A 13,120-nucleotide genomic window follows, 5' to 3' on the forward strand; every position below is an offset into this window, starting at 1 on the left:
CCCTGGCCAGTTTTGTTCAGCGGTTAGAGCATCGGCCTGAGGTCCAGAGAGACCCGGGTTCAGTTCCCACTAAGGGCATGTACCTCAGTTGCAGTTTGTCCCCGGCCCTGGTTGGGTTGTGTGGGTGGCAGCCACTCGATGTGTCCCTTTCATGTCGATGTTTCTCTCCCTCTCTCCCTCCCACTCTATCTGAGCAAAAAATGGAAAAATGTCCTTGGGTAAGGATAAAAACAACAACAACAAAGAAAAACAAAAACAAAAACTGGGCAATAAGTGAACAGAAAATAGGAATAGAAGAAAATATGCCAAAATGATAAGAACTGTGATACAAGGAAGCGTAATTAGGGCTACCATCAAGACAGGTGTATCATTTTAGCTGAACAGCCATCGTACTTTTCATAAGAGGCCCTAATCTCCTGAAGGAATCTCTCTGCTCCATTGAAGAGTCGAGCGGGACTGTCTTCACAGTGCCCTATCCTACCACAGCCTGAGTCGTGTACCCAGACTTCAGAAGGAAATCTGGAGCAAAAGGAAAGAGAAGACTGAAAATGTCTAGATCTCAGTAGTTGTAACGGTGCTACCTTAATGAGACCAAGACGAGTTCCTCTCTCTGGGCCCCTGACCTGCCAAGCCCCTCCTTCCAAAATGCCCAGAGTGCTATCGCTTCTACACCTGATTTCCCACACTTTCCGTAAATTCTGTAAGCTACCCATTTCCTTTATCTATCCATCTAGTTATTTATTTTTGTTCTTCTTAATTCCCTTTCCCTTTCGCACCCAAACCCTACTCCCCCCCTCCTCCCCCAGCAACCATTAGTTTGTTCTCTGTATCTATGAGTTTGTTTCTGTTTTATTTTCTTGGTTTGTTTGTTTTGCTTTTTATATTCCGTATATAAGGGCCCTGGCCAGTTTTGCTCATTGGTTAGAGCTTCAGCCTGTGGTATAGAGAAACCCAGGTTTGGTTCCCACTAAGGGCACGTGCTTTGGTTGCAGTTTGTCCCGGGCCCTGGTTGGTCGTGCAGGTGGCAGCCACTCGATGTGTCCCTTTCACATCTATGTTTCTCTCTCTCTCTCTCTCTCTCTCTCTCTCTCTCTCTCTCTCCCCCCCTCCCACTCTGAACAAAAAAATGAAAAAATTTCCTCAAGTGAGGATTAAAAAAAAAAAGAAAGTTGGTTTCCATTACTTGCAATCAACTTTGATACAGATACTGTTTTGCTCTAATATCCATGTTTTCTGTAAAATATGAATTATTTTATAATAAAATCCTTTTATATTGTGAGAATACATACTTGAGACATTAAAACATACTTTCATTATTTTAATACTTTTCTTGAAAAGGATTTAGAATACTTGCATTTTAAGCAGAATTTTCTCAATATTGCCCAAATAATTAAAGCATCCCATATAAAGAAACACTTTCACCTGAATGAGCTTTTAAATCTATCTCCCTCCTGTAAGCAACTGGTTTGCAAATACACTGGACTAGACTCTTCTATCTTCTAACAAAGTGGTCAGGGTTGTGACTTTATACTGGAAACATCAGGGTCCCCTTTTCTGAAGCCCCACAGTAACTTCCCATCTCACTCAGAATAAGTCAAAGGTTTTACATTGGGCTACAAAAAGCCCTTTATGACTTGACACCCCATCTCCGATACCCCTGCAACATCATCTTCTAAAACTCACCTTTTCACTTATCTGTTCCAAACACACTGGTATTCCAGTTACTTCTCAGACAGGTCAGGGCCTGTGCACATGTCCTTCCTGCACCTGGAACGTGCTTCTGCAGCTATCCATGTGCCTCTTCCCCCTTGTTTATGTCCCAGTGTTAACTTCTCACTGAGGCCTTCCTCCCCAGTCTGTATAAAATAGCATGCCCTAGCCTCTCTGTAACACTTAACATTAGAGATATGCAGGGTATCCTCAAAAAATGTAGACAGGATGTCTGTAGACTCTACTACATGTTGAAAATAAAATGTATTTTAATAAACACTGGCTTTACAATTATTAAAAGCTATATATACATTTTTGGGGGACACCCTATATATTGACATGTTTATTGTTTGAACCCCCCCCACTAGAACATATGTTTCATAAGAGCACTTATCTACTTTTTCACATCTACATTCTTAGTGCCTAGAACAGTGACCGATAGGTAATTAGCACTTACCTTGTAGTTGTTGAGTAAATTAATAAATGGTTATATCTTTTTTAGAAAATCTGGTTTAAGTACCTGAATATATTTATTCCTTTATGGACAAATACACACAGACACACACACACGCTCTGATTTTCTCAGAAAGGATGTTACTACATTTAATTTATAAGTCCATACATTGTCTTAATGAGCTAAAGATGGTCCAAGGATGTGGAGAGGGTTGGGTGTCAGAAATGGCTCAAAAGGCAGATTCTACTATATTGAGGGGGCTCCTAGTCAGCAGCAAGTGAAGGGCAGGCACTTTTCATCTGCTAAATGTAGTGCTCTATCCAAAGGGCCAAATTATTGAGTTAGATTGCTGTTGTTTCCCAGATGTGTACTGGAGGGACAAGACAGAGAGAAGAGTAAGACTAAGATGCCTTCAGTCATTTATCCCCAATGTCTACCCCCATTAGTGCAGAAATAGTGCTCAATAGACATCTAACCCAACAGTCAAATGTAGAGGCCCTTTCTTCCCCCGTGTTCTGTCAAACATTCCTCTTCAGATTTCCTCTGCCCTCTTCACCGGCCCTTCCAATCTTCGGTCCTGAAGCCCACGCCATCCTCCATTGGTAACAATTGTGGGATGTTCACTTGGACTCAACCTCTTAATGTGTTCTTTCCTTCCAGCTACAACTGAGAACAATGCACCCCACATAGGTATCCAGTTTCTCTGTCTGTAAAATGTATGTGGTTAGAGTTCTTCCCTCAGAGAATTATAGTGAGATTTCTTGAAATGATGCTTGTAGGTCCCTAGTCTTGGCTCTGATCCTATTAGACAATGCAGTGGCGTCGACTCCTATCATCGCACTATTGCTTACTGCTCTGTCCCCATCCGCAAGCACTACTAGACCACATCTTTCCAGCATCTCACTGCCGGTCATCCTGATGTTTCCTTTTAAATATGGAGCATCAAGCATACATACCCTAAGGGAAACTATCCAAGAAGGAAGAAACTGTTATTTGGCAACCTACAGGCTTGATGCCAGAGTGGTGACACCCTGCTTCCCAGACTTTCGAAGGACCAACTTGGAACTTTGGCTCTAATTTTCCCTCTCATTGTCATTCCAGTGACAAGAATAATCATCAGAAATGCAGTAATAATAATAAATCCTGCTGTGGACAAGAGAGAGGAAAATGTGACCTGTGCTACAGCGTATGTTCTTATGTTTGCTGAAACATTCTTTGCTCACAGCCGCATTTGATTAATGTCCCAAGTAATTATCTTCAACTGGTGGACCACGGGGTTGCATGGCAGGACTCCTCCCTTATAAATAGTCAGGAAGTCTGAACTGCACTTGATGAGCAAGTGGTGGAGGCAGGGTATGGCATCGAGGTTCCTGTCCTGACTTTGCTTTTGACCCCTGAACGACACTCAGTGAGCCCCATAAAATCGCTGGGCCTCCAATTCCTCAGTTCTCACATCTGTCCTACTCAGTGCCTAAAGTTGGTCCCTTCTCTCATTGGTGAAGTGGACAGTACAATCATGCATTTCCTGGGGCTGCTGCTGGCTCAGACATCTGACACCCATGACTTTGAGAATGCAGTCAGGTGTGGGCTTGACACACTGATGGAGACATTGGGATTCATGTTTTCTGGACACCACCTGTGCTGTAGTGAACTGTTAATTTTGACTGAAAAAGATACTATGGGCACAGTCGGAAATTCAAATAAGGCCATGGGGAAAGCAAGGGAGCTAACATTCATTAAGCACCTATCATGCACCAAAATCTGTAGATATGTTGTCTGAAATGACCTTCAAAACAGAACTCTGAGGTCAGTGTCACCCTCCGTATTTCCGCTCCTCTTTCAGTCCAGAACAGGCAGAGAATGCCTTAGCACCCAGGACCACCCAACAGAAAAGCTCATAGCCTATCTAATTCCACAAACATTCCCAGGTAGCTCTTTTATTAATTAGGTTTGTTATCATAGTTACACTTAAGGAAAAACATGTGTTAACCTAAGTAAACTTGCCTATGGCTTGTTTATATATGACTTATTTTAATTTTGTTAATGTAGATATACCTTGCCTCATTCCAAAAAGGATTTGAGACAGATTACAAGGATTAGTGAGTAAATATATAAACCTGGGCTTTATCCCTTGTACTATCAAGCAAAATATTAAATACACTGGAACAAATTGATAGAGATTTTAAAATGTCACCGGAATTAAGAATGGCATTAATGAAAGGGGAAAACTCAGCCCAAAGAAAACAAATGATTTGTGTTGGCAATGGTACTATACACAGGACTAATTAATTAATATGATAATCGTTATTCTGTGCTAAAAGAGCATTCCCTCCTCACTTTATCAGGGGCAAGTATAAAGAAATCGAGGTCAATCAAGAAGAGAGTTTGATAAGGAATTCAGCTATTTTTTTATTGAAATTATTATAAGTGATAACTGAAGTGAAAACTTCTCAGTGTGGATATAAAGTTTATATTTAACCTAGTTCTGTGCCGAGGTCCCAAGGGTCTCATTGTCAATGTCACTAGATTCAAACAAACACACAGTGAGATGCCTTAGGATGGTTACTCGAGGACAGGAGGGCGGTGGGGGGGGGGCTTTAGTTCTCCATTTGGTAGAACTCGACTCCGTTTCTGAAAACTGGAATAAAGAGCAGGGCTGAAACCAGCCTTTGGCTGTGACCCTTAAATTGCTTGTTATGATTGTTCATGAAAGCTGACTATGTCCCACAAGTACAAAAGTATAAATTACCTTGGGTAATTTTATAAAAATCAATCAACCATCATTATTGTTACTTCCCCTCTAAAATAAATAAATGAACACAACTTTTTACATGTAATCACTTCTTTCCATTAAACATCTTTTTTTATTTCTTTTAAAGGGAAGTAAAGGAGACTTTTAGCAGCTAGCTAATGTTTGCAATATACATCAAAACCTGCTTTTGGCTAAGCCTACAATTAGCCATCCTCTGTAATAACCACAAAATTTTGTTATGTTGGTTTTTTTGTTTTTTTGTGTTTTTTTAAGAAAAACAAATAACAGTTTTAGCTATTTTCTCCCTTACAGAAAAATGTAGAGTATAAGTATTTTGACATATAATAAGACTCTTCAGAAGAGATGGCTATACTTTTTATCTTCAGCTTTTTCCCTTCATTCCCTTGAAACCTCCCCAGTTTGAGCCTCGACTGATCACTCCACCAAAACTGCAACCACACTGCTGAGTCCAAAGCGCGATGCTCAGTCCTCACCTGTCCTGAGTGGCCAGCAGCACTGGGCACACCTTCGTTCTTGAAACTCCTTCCCCTCACTTGGCTGGCACTGTGACCTCCAGGTTTTCCTCTTACTCCCAAGCCTCCCTTCCCAGCCTCCTCTCCCTGATTCTTCTTAATTATCTCAATTACTGACACTTGAGGTTTCCCATGACTCTGTCCCTTGACTATTTTTCTTATTCAGTGAACATTGTCTTGGTGTCTGATCTTGTCTTAAGGTTTTAAACATCATCATATGCTTATTGCTGCTGACTCCCAAATTTATATCCCCAAAGGCCACCTGTGACCTCAGGTCAAGACTCATATAGCACTGCCTTCTTATTTAGTTCTGAGTCTTGTACATTAAAAACATTTTTTATGAACTATGAAATAAACATTTTACAACTGAAAAGAAAAAGAAAAGGACTTATATAGCAAACTGCCTACCCAATGTCTCTACTTAGATGTCTAATAGGCTTTTCAACTTAGCATATCCAAAACATAAACCCCTCGTCTCGCCACACAGGTCTGCTCAAAGTCCTTACAATCTCCCTAAAAGGCAACTCCATCCTTTCGAATGCTAAGTCTGCAAACTCGACAGTCAACTCTCACTCCTTCTCCCTTCATAACCAATCTTTCAGGAAATGTTGTTCACTCTTTGTTCAAAAGATCCCATTGATCCAACCACTTCTCACCACTTCCACGTCTGTTTCTGGGGTCTGAGTCACTCCCATTTCATCTCTGAAGTATAACAGCCTCTTTATTCAGCTCCCTGCTTCTGTCCCCACCCTAGGATCTGCTCTTAAATCAGCACCCAGTGTGATTTTTATTTTGTGTAAATCTTATCATGTCACCACTTGTTCAAAGTCTTCAATGCTCCCACCATACTCAGAGTCAAAGCCTACCCAACCCCACGGGGCTGGTCTTCTCTGGCCCACTCTCTCTCTCTACTCTCCCCTGGCTCCCACCCTTCTGCCACACTGACCTCGCTGTGTGCAGATCACCACAGCCACCACCAAACTGCCTGTCTACCTTTCCTGCTGCACGCTGCCCAGCATATCTAACAGAAAAAATATCATTTGCTTACCTGACTGTTTTCCTTATAGAAATAAACTCTATGAGAGCAAGATTTAGCTATAGCGCCTATGCCTACAACCGTGCCTGGCATATGGAGGACTTGGTAAATGCTCTCTAAATCCTTGTTGAATAATAAGAGTTAAAGTTATAGATGTGAATGAGTTCTCCCTACAGGGGTGGGGAACGTCTGGCCCGCGGGCTGTATAAGGCCCTGGAAATCAATACCAGCTGACATCACGCACCTCACCAAATCAACCTGACCAAATACAGCAGGCTAATTTTTAAGTTGATAATTTTTTATGGACCATGAATGATGTTATAAATATCCAAATGGCCTTTGGCTGGAAAAAGTTTCCCTACCCCCCTGCCGGGAGAACATGTAGAGTGAGAACAGATCAAAGATAAGGGGAACAGATTGTCAAATATCAATATTTAAAGACTAGAATAAGGAAAAGAAGTAGCGAGATTCTTGAGCGTGAGTCAAAGAGTTGAGTGAAGGAGAAGAATCGAAAGGCTGTGTAGACAGAGACAGCAGGAAGAACCCGGAGAACTGTGGAGCTGGTGGATTAGGATGGCAAACGATTAATGTCACCTTTAGGAGGCAGGGGTGGTGCATAGCAAGAGTGTGTTTCATGAGGACATGAGGACACGAATTCCAGGTGATAGAATAAACCCAGAGGAGGGACTCCAGTTATAAGCAAAGGGAAAGCCAGAAGTCAGTGAAGGTCAGAGCCAGGGAGGGCTCTGGGGACCCCCAATTAATTAGATCAATCTTTATCCAAACTAGGTATTTTATTTGCTCAAAGCTTGACGCACCTAAAATTTTAGATGTCAATTATCTGAATTGATTAGCCTTCGTTCAGATTTTTGTGTCAACCCTAAATAATTCCTTAAAAGGTTTAACAGCCCGTTACCTGGTTACTTTTCCAGTCATTAACAGTCTAATAGATAGAGAAGCCCCTGGAATTCTCTTTTTTCTGGAGAACTGTAGATCACTGTCCATTCAGGATTGCGGGACCCTCCTCACCCTAGATGAAGGGCTGGCTGAGTGATCTGGGCACAGTCGGGGTACACGGCTGTACCCTGCTGTGCAGGTGAGCATCGGGAGGAGGTGAGGAAGACTGGCGTTGAGGGAAGGCAGCCACAGCCTGAAGCCGGCATGTGATGGGGATGCACACAGCTTCCTTTGTTGGCAAGCTCCAGATTAGACTTGGGCCTGGCCCACTGGAGCAGAGCCGGGAAGCCTTCGAGGTGGGCTTGTCCCTGGCCAGAGAAGCGGAAAATCAATTTGGCTGGCAAACGAGAGCCCCCAAGAGCTCAGTGCACGCTCCATAATCCTATCCACTAGCAGCTCAGGAAATAGATGCCTGAGCCCTCACATATTCATGGGGAATGCGAGGCATAAATCAGGCTTTAAGGATTGGGGGCAAAGGGAATGGACTCTCTGGCTGGCTACTAATTAATCAAGCACAGAACACCTAAACCCAACAACCTGGGAGCAAGCCACACACACAGGCTCGGGCTGCTACTGCTGCTGCTGCTGCTTTTCCTGATTATTTTCTTCATTTCAATTAAAACAGATATTGAATGAAATATTCCCCTTTAGCTGATGCTGCTTTCGCATCCCCCTGTTCTTCCTTTAATTAAAAAACATGCGTATTGCAATACTTGCCAGAATCACTTTAACGGTATTTTAATTGTAATGTCTGTGCCTGATTAAAAAAAGAAAATATGAACTAGAAAGCATTTGCAAAAATGTTCTCAGAGTGCTGGAAAAGAATCGCACACCTCCTCGGAATGGATGCCTCATACTAATTCCTTAATTAGCCTGGTACTGCCTCCAAACCGTCAATGGAGAGGGAAAAACATATCTGAAGTAAAAGCACCGACTCGGTGCTGCAAACAATAGCAGTTGGGAGAACTGGCTTCATCAGCTCAGATTTCCCTGGATGGAGAGAGAGCTGCAGCTAACTAAAAATGCAGAGCTCAGGACCTGCCGGTTCAGTGTCTCCGGCCAAGTTTCCACTGTTCTTTGCAAAGTGTCGCATAGCCTTTGGGAAAAGCGTAGCTGGGCCAGGTTAATTGGCTTCTAGTTCCTTTTATTGTTTTAGGCTAGTAGGGTCTCAAACTTGAGCGTGCAACTAAATCACCTCAAGGTCTTTAAACATCCCCAGAGAGGTTTACTGTGGGACCCAAAAATGTTCCTTTCTAGCAAGTTCCCAGGTGATGCTGCTACAGCCGATGGGGACCACACTTTGAGAACCACAGCTTTAGGTACATTAAGTGATTGCTCTAGGCATCCCTAGTCTTGTGAAGTTTACTACTACCTAATAGGTTGGGAAAGGCAAGGCTAGAATTACAAATTAATTCACTTCATCATTCAACCAACATTTACTGTTATTTTCCAGCCCTTCTAGTAGGTGCCAAGATAAAAACGTAAGAAATGGTCTCGACTTCCAGAGGGTCACTATGAAGTTTAATTGCTCTAGGTGAACAGAAATACCCTGGTTTGAGTGAATTAGCCAACTTTACAGATAACTGAGAAAGAAGGTAAATGTTATGATTCAGCCTTTTACTTTTTCTATAAAATAAAACTCAGTAAATTAACCTTATAAAGAAATGAACTCTATATCAATTACAAAGTATACACATATTTGTGGACGAGAAATGATACAGAAATTTAAAGGAACTCAAATACTGAAATATAAATAAATGCATTTGTCATTATAACTACTGTTATCGATTACTACTTAAGTAAAGCTAGATTTTCTTTCCACTTCCGGAAAACCATTATTTCCTTTCTCAACAAAGCTTCTGGTATGTAAGTGCCCAAGGACCTCAGCTGCTCCATTGGTTTCTAGAAAGTCACCTAAGAACTCAGAAAGAAAGCTAGTATCTGTAAGGAAAAGCAGGAAAGACACAACAAAAACTAAAAAGTATAGCAACAAAATTCTGTCTTTTCCCCAAAGTCTGTATCCATCATGTAGAAATCTCCCTACCCACCAAGTTTCTCATTCATTCGAGTAATCTTTTTCATTTTCCTTATCAAAGTTTAATTAGCATTGACTCAATTACATTTGTGGCCAGCCCTGCAATTTTTTAAATTAATTAATTTATTTTTGTTACAGATGTTTCTCCTTTCCCCCCCACTGATTCCCTCCTCCACCTCCCTCCCTGCCCTGTCCCCAGCTTTGTTGTCCATGTCCATTGTTCATGCACACATGCATATAAATTCTGTGGTTTATCTCTCACCCATCACCCCCTCTTCTGGGGATTGTCAGTCTGTACCCCACTTCCACATCTCTAGGACTACCCCATTCCTCAGACTGTTATGTTCATTATATTCCACAAATAAGTGAGATCATATGATACTTGTCTTTCTCTGTTTGGCTTGTTTCGCTTAGGATAATACGTTCCAGGTCCCTCCATGTAGTCTCAAAGGATAAGAGATCTTTCTTTCTTACAGCTGCATAGTACTCCATTGTGTATATGTACCACAGCTTTTTCATCCATTCGTCTACTGATGGACACTTCAGCCCTGCAATTTACTGTACTTCTTTGAGCTATCTGTTTATTCTGAGTGTTTCAAATATAATAATTCTCTGAATATTTTTTAATATTTTTCTTTATTGATTTGAGAGAGAGAGGAATGGAGGAGAGAGAGAGAAACATCAATGAGAGAGAACATCGAACGGCTGCCTCCTGCACACCCCTCACTGGAGATCGGCCTGCAACCCAGGTATGTCCCCTGACTGGGAACTGAACTGGTGACCTCTTGGTGCATGGGTCGACTCTCAACCACTGAGCTACGCCAGCTGGGCAGAATATTGAAAACAAATTTTGCTAATAAACTAATGCTTTAGAAATGAAAGATAACAGTGTGTCCTCAGAGTATTTATTTATTTAGAAAATGAGGATGCCTCCAACCCCTACCCCCGAATATTATAATAAATGAGATGTATTAGCAATACAATGCTCTGTCTCTGATATATTTTAATCTGCACAAGGATTCCATATACAGAAGCATCCCAGATATCTACCTCCACTTCCAGTCTGGATAAACAGGATATGTGAATCGTAATCCACAAATGAGGTGGAGAGGGAAGGAGAGACTGAGTCCTGAAGGACCTGGAAGCCATATTAAGGAGCTTAGACTTGATCTTAAAGGCTAATGGAAAGCCAGTGAAAGGTTTTAAGTAAGGAAGTTTGAAACATTTATCTTTCATTACTGAAAATATTATAGCTTCTGTGCTAGGAAGGTCCCTCTCGTTAGCATTTTTCATGTTACAATATCAAAGTTGTCAAGACATAAAGCTGTAAATTGTCTAATATCTCAACTGTTTAATGTCTGTCTGCCCATCTATTGAAAGCATGTTCCTCTCACAGGAATGGCTTATCTTTCATTTAAGGCTAATCAAGTGTGTCTGGGACTGTTCTCTTGTGGTAAATAATGTAAGTCATTGCCTGATTGGGAAAAATAAGAGGTTTCAGAGCCAAGTGTCCCCACATTATAAAGCCTTTGTCTCTGATCTCCTGGTACATAAATACTAAGTAATATCGGTCACTGTCTGAACTAGTCCACTAACATTTGAGGATACCAGGGAGAACTCTGATCATAAAGAAATGTACAGCTGCCCTGGCCGGTTTGGTTCAGCGGTTAGAGCGTCGCCCTGCGGTCCTGAGAGACCCGGGTTCGATTCCCGCTAAGGGCGCATACCTGGGTTGCAGTTTGTCCCCAGCCCTGGTCGGTTGTGTGGGTGGCAGCCACTCGATGTGTTCCTTTCACATCAATGTTTCTCTCTCTCTCTGTTCCTCTCTCTCCCTCCCACTCTACCTAAACAAAAAATGAAAAAGTGTCCTCGGGTGAGGATAAAAAAAAAAAAAAAGAAATGTACAGCTAACATCAATCTGCCTCTTTAGGTCAGAAATTCATTCATTAGTTTATTTATGCAACAATTATTTGAATACCTGTCATGTGCCTGGAGATCTATGGTCCTGGCAATAGAAATGTCAGCACAAACAGACCTGGCTTTCTGCTTTCTTAAGCTTGTAGCCTAGACTGCACCTTGCCAATATAAAGTAGAATGAAAGGGAAAAAACACATCCTAATATTGAATTTGAAAAGAATTTATATAAGCCTTGGCTAGCTTGACTCAGTGGCTGGAGCATCAGCCTGTGGACTGAAGGGTCATGGATTTGATTCCCGGTCAAGGGCATATACCTGGGTTACAGGTCCAATCCCTGGCCCTGGTTGAGGTCATGCAGGAGGCAACCAATCAATGTGTTTCTCTCACATTAATGTTTCTCTCGATATATATCTCCCCCACCCCTTTCACTTTCTGTAAAAATCAATGGAAAAATATCCTTGGTTGAGGATTAACAACAAAAAAATGTAAAAAGAAAATAATTGATGTCAAAATAATTCAAGTTATTAGCTGATTAAAAATTATACCAATGGTACACTTAGCTTTAGAAATAAGCAAAAATCACCTCTCATAAAATAATTCACGGCAACTTGTCACCAAGAAAAGACTGACACATGGAGACACATGAGGTAAAAGGAGTTGAGTGGATTTCAAAAAACTCAGGTTAATTCTTTCAGGTGCTAACTTCTTGATCAGGCTTCTCCTTTAGATTATAGCCCAGACCTTCTGAAGCACCAGGTCTGAAAACATGAGAAGAAAGTCCACTAACCCCTTACTGCACTTTCTCCACAGTGTTGCAGAAACAAACAACATTAACATCAGTAGAGGTTCATACAAGACACCCTCTTCCTACAGAGGGGAAGGCGTCACCGTCATTTCCATGCTGTGTATAGATCTGAGAACCAGAGCCTCACCCAAAGCCACAGGAGACTCTGTGACTGCCTCAAATTTGAACTCAGGCCCCAAGTTCACTGACCAAACTGCAATGAGTCAACCTTCTTGCTCTGCCTGTAGACGACCGTCCGTCTCCCACCTTGAAGGGTAGCTGTAGTTCAACTGAGACAGGAGGCAATTCAGTCACTCCTTTCACAGCCCACTTGCAGGTAATTATTTTAACTTACCTAGTTGTGAACAATTTTACCAGCCCACAAGATATGTTGACCAAGACATTATATAGTTATGAGAGAAATATTAATGTAGAATATTTTATTTTTATCAAAACTCCAGCCTGCCTTTAGACGGGTTTCCTTTCAATCCACACTGGTATCTGTGAAATCGTACAACGGTAGGCGTAGGGTAATCTGCTCAGAGACTCACACAGTCCTGATTGATGCACAAAGCAACCCCACATAATGTTCCAGGAAAGTCTAGGCTCAGAGCACACCCAGCTCATTGCAAGATGAAGCATGCACCTACTGAAACTGAGGCTGATTGAGTGCTAACTAGAAGGGACCATGTGAATAACCCATGGGATAAAGAGTCTGTGCTGCCTGGCCAGAGTGGCTCAGTTGGTTAAGCATTACACTGTGCGCCAAGTATGCGGGGTGCCAGTTTGACCCTTGGTTGGGGCATATGCAGAAGGCAACCAAGCAATGTTCCTCTCTCACATCAATGTTTCTCTCTCTCTCTCTCTCTCTCTCTCTCTCTCTCTCTCTTTCTCTCTCTCCTGTTCTCTTCATTCCTCTCCTCTCTCTAAGCATTCCTCAAG

General features: G+C 41.9%; 1 protein-coding gene across 1 annotated transcript in view; it reads right to left on the reverse strand.

Annotated features, from left to right (window-relative positions):
• Positions 1–13,120, reverse strand: part of PKHD1 (PKHD1 ciliary IPT domain containing fibrocystin/polyductin) — a 471,475-nt gene that overhangs the window by 321,856 nt on the left and 136,499 nt on the right. The gene's annotated exons all lie outside the window — the stretch shown is intronic.

This window comes from Molossus molossus, unplaced genomic scaffold (genome assembly GCF_014108415.1).
Source record: "Molossus molossus isolate mMolMol1 unplaced genomic scaffold, mMolMol1.p scaffold_m16_p_8, whole genome shotgun sequence".
Taxonomy (NCBI): Eukaryota; Metazoa; Chordata; class Mammalia; order Chiroptera; family Molossidae; genus Molossus; species Molossus molossus.